The following is an 8,398-nucleotide window of genomic DNA, read 5'->3' on the forward strand; positions in this document are numbered from 1 at the left end:
ATCAGCTGGAGGTGAGTCATCTGTTTTTGTTAACAAGGGGACCAGAGAGACTGAGGTAGTTGTTTGAGGTTACTTCTCTTTTTTTGAACCTATAGCATGGCAATTCTGATCCATCTGTAGGAGACCTCTTAAAAACAAGAGATTAATGGATGTTTCTTTGAGTTGGTAGGATATTGAAATACAGCAAATCTAAAAGAGCACTTAGAATAGCAATGGCAGTGGCAGGTATACCCAGGACAGTCAAAGTCAGCAGGGAATAAATAAGGCAATTCATTCGGAAGTGTTTTGTGGGACAGACAGGAAGGTAAAAGAGCTGCTCTTTGCCCACCACTTTTGTCACAGTTTCCAATTGCAACATTGTGCCCTATGAAGTTAGAAGCCCAGGTAACATCAGGGTCATCAAAGGAACAAGAGCTGAAAAATTTGAAGCTAATACAGAATTTTACAAAACTGTAATGACAAACTTGCTCCAAGGTAGTTTTAGTATGATGTATTCAATATGGAAATCTGCTTTTTTGGGCGTCTAAAGCATATTATAAAATACTGAGTGTTTAATATACTATGTTAGTGGTCCCTGACAGAGAAGAAAGACGTGGTTGTCTTGGTCGTCTTAGAAACAAAGCTGTCTGTTACCAGATGTACCCAAAGGAGGTAGTATCTGGGTGGTAGATGATCAGTATGTATGCTGGCAGTTGGCAAAAAAAGGCTATACATTCTCCCTTCACACTGAAAAGACCTACATGCCTCTGAAATGAGGCAAGTGTAATGGTTGCTGAGAGGACCTTCGGTGAGAGAGGGTGCATTTTTGTATTGTGATTCTTTTTTTACTGCATCTCTAAGTAAATCATCTTGAGATGGACAGTTGAGCCAAGCTCAACTAAATACTGTCTGCAGTCTGTATAGGTATAGGTTTTGATGCATGCAAACTGGGATCACTGTATCTTCAACCTTGTAGCAAATCATGCTGTTTTGTCTGCTTGGCCATGTTTTACACAGTATTAGTCTGTTTGACTCGTCCTTTCTTGCTTCCTCATTTTCCACTTCTTTTCCTCAGATATGCTTATTGTGTTGGGCTCTAGAAAGCAGATTATTAACAAGCTTGGAAAATTAGAGCTGCTAAGCTGTAGTGTTATGGAACATGTCTCAGAATGTCAACCCAAGACCAGAGCATTGGCAGCAGATGGGTTAATATGCTGCTGAGAATTGCACTCCATAGGTAAAACAGTGGAAGGAAAACTCAGTCAACAAAACCCCAAAGGTAGATGTTGAGAGGTAGGGAGTAGGATTTCATCCACACAGTGAAAAAAAAAAAAAAAAGTTGTGATGTGGCTGAAAGAAGTTTCCAAAAGCCAGCATGGCTCTTTGACTGAAGTGAGGCTGATGGTTTGTTGCAATTTAACAATGTTTATATAGGCATAAAAGTGTTTAGAGGTAAGTGTTTCCTGTCTGGTTACAAACTTGTTTAATCTCTGCAATATAAAGAGTTTAGAGAGAAGCTTTGATGTGTCAAAGAAACTTAGCAAGAAATAGTACCTGCCTTTGGTGGAAGGAGTAGGTTCGTTGCAGAGCTATAGCAGGTCTCTGGGTCACCTGAGCCTCTACAGGAGAGAGCAGAGGCTGGCAGAAGGTCAGTGGAAAAGTGCAACTTCTGACAATGTGTTTTTTTTTTCCCCAATATTGCGCATCTGTAAAAAAAATGTAGCTTTTTCTTTTTCCTTTTTCTTTTCCTTTTCCTTTTTTTAATAAAAGTAGTTCTTATGCTTTTCCCACCAGAATGTGAACAACTTGTCACAGTTGTGTTTGGTGGGTAGACACTAGTCTGATTTATGAACACAGTTCAATTACAGGTACAAATTTTGCAGATGCAGAATGCATTTGTGAATAAGAGTCTTTCCTCTGATATTTCCTCTTTGTATTCCACATTTGGTCTTGATTGCGTAGCCAGTGAAATCAGTGGGAAATCTGCCATCAACTCTGATGGGAGCTCAGACCCTTGGGTCTTTATGCTTCTGGTTATTTCCACTCTTTTATTTAGCTAATAAGAATTACACAAATTCTCCTCTTACAAAAATATTCTTTCTGGCAGTAATAAGATATATTTCCCCTGAGAGCTGTTTTTGCTATATTGCTATTGCTTTCTGATCCTTAATGGCTGAATCCTGGTTGAGCCTCTCGTGAAACTAGTCTGCAGGCTTATAGGCTGCACAGTCGATCAGAGAACAGGGGAAGCAGGGCATGGCCCAAAGAGAGGACTGTCTCACTGCTTTTACTACAGTGTGAGGGCTGGGGGTAGAAATGGAGATTGCTGAAATGAGAGTTTCTAAAATGGGCGTTCTGATTTGTCACACTGAGAAAATTTTATAGCTAATTTAATCCTATGCACAATTAATGGCATGAAAAGGGACCAAGGAGGCCATACAGATCTTCTCTGCGCTAAGTGCAGTAGTTTAGGTCCTTGTATCGTGTAACTTTACACTTAGAGATGGGAGCAGGGTAGCAGCAAATGCTGTTCATATCAAGTTGTAGATAAGGGTGTCACTGGAGGCTTTTGCCCCTTTAGGTGTCTTGTAACAGCCTTTCACAACAGCTGTTCCATTTTAAGGATGAGTGCACACAACAAATTCCAGACATCCCATGGCCAGTGCAGTTGCTGAATGGTGAGTTTCGGCTTCATTTGGTACAGGCCTCAAGAGGGCTGAGACGGAGCTGTCAGCGCTTATTGTTCAGCCTCCGAGATCTAAATAAAGAAAACATTTCAAATTCCAGTTGACTGTTGTTTAACCGGAGAGAAATAAACATTGAGAGCATGGGTTTTTAAACCAGTCGTACCCCTCTTGCGTTTGTTTTATGTTTCAATTGTGTACCTAAAAATATGAAGATCTTGGTTTAATATCTTCATAATCTCAGACAGTTAAAGAAAGGGATACGAAAAAGCAGATTTACCCAGTGACCAGAAATAAATGAATATTTATTGTTGAAGATAAATTGACCTGTATGCTTTTCTTCCTAAATTGTCTTCAATCTCTCAATTCTATTCAAGAGCTCTGAGCGTAACTAATGCTGCTTTTCTGAAGTATGCTTTTAATAAGTCAGATTTTGCTCATATTAGTAGTTTATATTTTTATTAATACAAATAACTGCTAGTGGAATGTTGGCTGTTCATCGTTATTTAAAACAGCTTTTGAATAAAACAGAAATATATTTCATCTTGATAAAACTCCAAACATTTAAAGCACAACCTTATGAATTACTAGAGAGTTGGACTGGCTTCTTCTGTTAGACAGCCGTACTTATTTTTTTAGAAGCCCTTTCATAGATGATTCTTCCAGAATTGTGGGGGCATTTTTTAAATAAGATTTTTTTTTAATGACTAAAGCAAAAGCCTTCTAAATGTTGCTCAAGAAAACAAAAAGCTGCAGAAGGAATGTCTGGAATGACTATCACACATGCTGGTGAAGAAGCAGAGGTAAACACTACCACTGGGATTATATATTGCTTCAAAATCACATGTTCATTTGTGACATGAAGATTAATTTTAAGAAGAAATGTAGTGCTTGCATGACTTTTCATATCTCCCTGCACAGCAGAACTGGTCAGAAAATTGCATGTGTGACTTTGTCCGTGGTGGCTCATCTACAGACAGATTTCAGTATTTTCCAGGGAGCTGCACCCTTCTCTGTCCCTTCACAACCATAAATCTTCACGATGCATGCAGCTACTTTAGAAGTGAGTCCAAAATGTGTTGCTGTCTGACCAAATGGTAGTGTAGCTCTCCCAGGAGAAAGAACACATTGTTTTTGCAGTTTTAAATAGAGCTAAAAGTTTAGTTGTAGTTTAGCCCAGCTATTAAATTACTTTCTCAAGTGTGTTAGGAAATATACTTGATGGTTGGGAATACAGAGGGAGTGTGTAGTTTAGTTACTGGAGCTAGACAGAGCTATTGCCAAATGTCAGTACCATTGTATACTTTAATGCAAAGAGCTGTAATCATTTTATATAGGAATTATTCTCTTTACAATACTAAGAGAAGCTGGTCACATTTTGTCAGCACAGGATACTTTCGAGTATGCATAAGGCTGCAAATATACAAAGAAATAGTGTATGTTAAGGTTAACTGCACATACATATAATGGTGTCAACTATTATATCTCAGCCCCTCCCAAGAGGTAATAAGCAAACATTCTGTAGACGAATGGTCTCTATTTTTTTTCTTCTGTGCTCCCATGTGAGGCAGTCTAGGGTTATAAATGTTTTGATGATTTATTTCCTTCTGCATCTTTCTTCTCCTGCTGTTCCTTATGTTCTCTCATCCTTTTCACATTTTCTTCATCCTCCTCACCCATCTCTTCCCCATATTAATTTTCTTTAAAAATCAAATCAAAACAAAAAACATCTTGTGGCTAAAGAAGTGCTGTTTATTTCGCTATGAAAACTAATGCTTCTTGATTTACTTCCAGACCCCCCATCTTACACCCATTTAAGCTTTTGTTTCATGACAGCAAAGCTTCAGAAGAGCTTTCTTCTTGGTACTGCTGTTTTATTTTAGGAGGAACCGGAGGCAAGTATGTAGCATTCTCTGTTCATCTGATATCAACAGATCTTGGTTGAATGTGCCTAAAATTAACACCTATAGTATCATTGTTCCTTGATCTAATGAACTTGGGCATATTCCTGTGGAATGTCTTCTTTTTTTTTTTTCCCGGGAGGTAATGGACCTCAGTAGTTTCCTAGTAAAGATGTTAGAGTTTTCTTTTGAAAGGTTACAGTCTTTCCCACTACACTGCAGCAAGTACTCCAAAATATTGCTCTTTAAGAATTTATAACATGTATTGCTCCATACCATATGCTGTCTCTTGGAGGTAGGAGAAGCATGTCTGCTTGTGACATTCATATTTCTGTACCGAGTAAAAGTTCTCAAAGTAGGATGTTACTTCCCTCATTACCTGGACATGTTTTTGGGTCATAGCTCAATTCAAAGAATCATAGAATCATAAAATTGCTCAGGTTTGAAAAGACTTTAAAGATCACCAAGTCCAACCACAACCTAACCATACTACCCTAACTCTAACAATCCTCCACTAAATCATGTCCCTGAGCACCACATCCAAACTGTTCTTAAACACAGCCAGAGATGGTGACTCAGTTACCTCCCTGGGCAGCCTATTCCAGTGCTTAACAATCCATGCAGTAAAGAAGTTTTTCCTGATGTCCAACCTAAACTTACCCTGGCACAACTTGAGGCCATTTCCTCTCGTCCTGTCACCTGTCACCAGTGAGAAGAGACCAGCCCTGCTCTCGCTGTAAGCACCTTTCAGATATTGGAAGAGAGCAATAAGGTCTCCCCTCAGCCTCCTTTTCCCCAGACTGAACAGCCCCAGTTCCTTCAGTCTCTCCTCATAGGCCATATTCTCCAAGCCCTTCACAAGCCTTGTTGCCCTTCTTCGGACCTGCTCCAGCACCTCCATGTCCTTTCTTTACTGAGGTGCCCAAAACCGAACACAGCACTCGAGGTGAAGCCTCACCAGTGCTGAGTACAGGGGCAGGATGACTTCCCTAGTCCTGCTCACCACTCCATTCCTGATCCAAGCCAGGATGCCATTGGCCTTCTTGGCCCCCTGGGCACATTGCTACCTCATATTCAGCCGATTGCCCATCAGAACTCCAAGGTCCCTTTCCATCAGGCAGCTTTCCAGCCACTCCTCCCCAAGCCTGTAGGGTTTCCTGGGGTTGTTGTGACCAAAATGCAGGACCTGACACTTGGCCCCATTGAAAGTCATACAGTTTACCTTGGCCCATCGATCCAGGTCCCTCTGTAGTGCCTGTCTCCCCTCAGGCAGCTCAGCGCTCCCTCCCAACTTGGTGTCATCTGCAAACTTACTGAGGGTGCACTCAATCCCCTCATCAAGATCATTAATAAAGATGTTAAATAGAAGCAGTCCCAGTACCGAGCCCTGGGGGACACTGCTTGTGACTGGCTGCCAATTGGATTTTACTGCACTGACCACAACTCATTGAACACAGCTCAGTTGATTTGCTGTAGAGAGATTCTCACACATTTGATGATGCATTTTTATCCCCTTTGCTTTGTCATGTTCTGGGGCTAAGAAATGGGGAAGGGAAAACCATCGAAGTGGTGCTAGGTGAGTAATAATGGCCAGACAGCTAACTGTAGTGTTTCAGTGATCCTGTAGATTGGGAGCAAGTCATACTTGTGTTTGTCCTGTTGGAGTTGGTCAGCCCCTATGAGAAGTAACAGTGGTGGTGGGGTTTCCGTGTTCGTCAGTCTGTTATCTGTTGTCACTGTGAAGGAAGTCCCTGGTTATTTCCTGTTACTATAGCGAGGATCTTGTTTGTGGTGTGCTAAGCAAGAGCTGAAAGGAATTACGCGCATTTTTCTCATAGGTCACTAGTCAGAAGACCATAAGATGTGAAACACTGATCTGGCACATGACCTGCTTGTAAGAATTCAAACTGACTTTACCTTTCCTTTCCGAATGAAGTGAATGTGCCAAGTAGGTTCTTCTCTTTTATGTGGAATTGAGAACATCATATTCAGCTCAGCTCTCTACCTTGTGAAAGATGTGTGTGCCTAAATTGCAGATGGGTGTATAAAGCTTCTTGGCACCCTTTCTAGAATCTCTAATAAGTAGCTTTCAATGAAACATCAGCTTTTAAGTGATGAGCTCAGGTCCACTGCTGAGCTCCTAGAGTCTGGGGAAGGGTTTGGTAGCTGGGTTGAGCGTTTGTGTGTTGGCAAGTTGGCCTCCATGAGGTTTAGCTCTCTCATTAGTAGAAAGTTGAAGAGAACTGAGCTTGTATTTGAATGCAGTATAGTCAAGTGTGAAATATCCAGGGAACAACATAATTGCTTATCTTGTGATAAGCAATAGTGATCTTGAGTTACCAGCTGTATCCTCTCCCCAGAATTTCTACTGAGATAAGTTTTCTCTGTACGGAATTAAAACTGAAAAAATCAACTGTAATTACATTGTTTCCCTATAATGCTCCTCATGTTTCCATGTTGAAGAGGCTGCTACTCCATTATATATTGAACAAAGGCAGGGTAGTTTCCCAGAAATAAATATCTTCCTATCTACACAGAGATCAATAGCTTGACCATGATTTCACATTAGGTCGTTGTCCAAGCCAAAGTCTGTTCTTCCTTACTCTTTACCCTATGCCCTACAACCTCTGTAACTTCACTTTTGGTTTCCACACTAAAAGAGGAAGAATATTCTTTTATTATTATTATTCGTTTCTTTCTGAAGCACTGAGAGGCGATTCGTTTAGTAAAGGCGCTAATTCATACCAAGGTTGGTGAATGGAGAGAAGGATGCATGTGAGGTAGAGAATATTGCTTATGTGTATAGTGATGGAGCCTGCAGTTGTGTGCAGGAGAGCACAGTGCTAGCTGTACTGCAGAATTTGGTATGAGTTGAACGCAGGGCTATTTACACAAAGTCTGTAGAACTGGAGTTTCTACCGGTCTTAAAGCTGATGTCAGTACCCCATGTTACCTTTGAGAAGTGGCTATTCATATTTTTTTCTTGTAAAAGCAGCATTAAAAGGATAGTCTTAAACACTGATATCCCCAAATATTATATATTAGCATTAAATGAGCTTATAATAATAATGGGAAAACCTTTAGGAATTGTGACCTTTAGAATCATTTGAACCGTCTGCTTTATGTCAATTTTTTGCCTTTTAGAAAGTGCTAATTCTTGTTAAGTCCGCATGAGAGACTAGTTTAATGAGCAGATTAAATGGGTGATTATACGTCTTTTAAAAATGGGTTTTGTGGCCGGGCTTCACGATGCCACTCTCCGATTTGGCACAGCAACATAGAGAAGTCCTTTTAATTACCCCTGCAGGGTCACTGGGACCCAAGCTGTTTGCTTTATTAAACCCTGATGGCGCCTTTGGAGCAGCTCCTTCTAAACTCTGCTGTCACAATTGTATCTAAATTAGCATCTGAGTGACCCTCTGTTCAGGCTTCCCAAACCCCAGCTGACGGGGATTGGCAGAAGATGCTAATTGGTGGGGCCGGGCTAGGGCCAAGGGCTTGCCAAGATGACAAAAGGACTAATGTTTCTTTCAATATGCATCCAGATTCACATAAGTACCTCTTTTAATTACCAAGAATTATTGTAATGCCCAGTCAATGGAATAATTGACCCTCAACAGGGAGAGCTTATTATGTAATAAATAATGGCGCAGGCCTTGTCAGAGTAGCAGGTAGCGGGGTGATTTGCTGGGCTGAAAAGAGCTTTTCTCAGCAAGGGCTCTGGGCTAGACCAAGGTATCCCAGTAGGAGTCCAGCGAAGAGGACTAATTTGAGTTTAACTGAGAGGAAATGCGCTGAAAGCTTTTAGACTTATCCTTAGGGTGACAAAGGAAG

The sequence above is a fragment of the Meleagris gallopavo genome, chromosome 1 (assembly GCF_000146605.3).
Source record: "Meleagris gallopavo isolate NT-WF06-2002-E0010 breed Aviagen turkey brand Nicholas breeding stock chromosome 1, Turkey_5.1, whole genome shotgun sequence".
Lineage (NCBI taxonomy): Eukaryota > Metazoa > Chordata > Aves > Galliformes > Phasianidae > Meleagris > Meleagris gallopavo.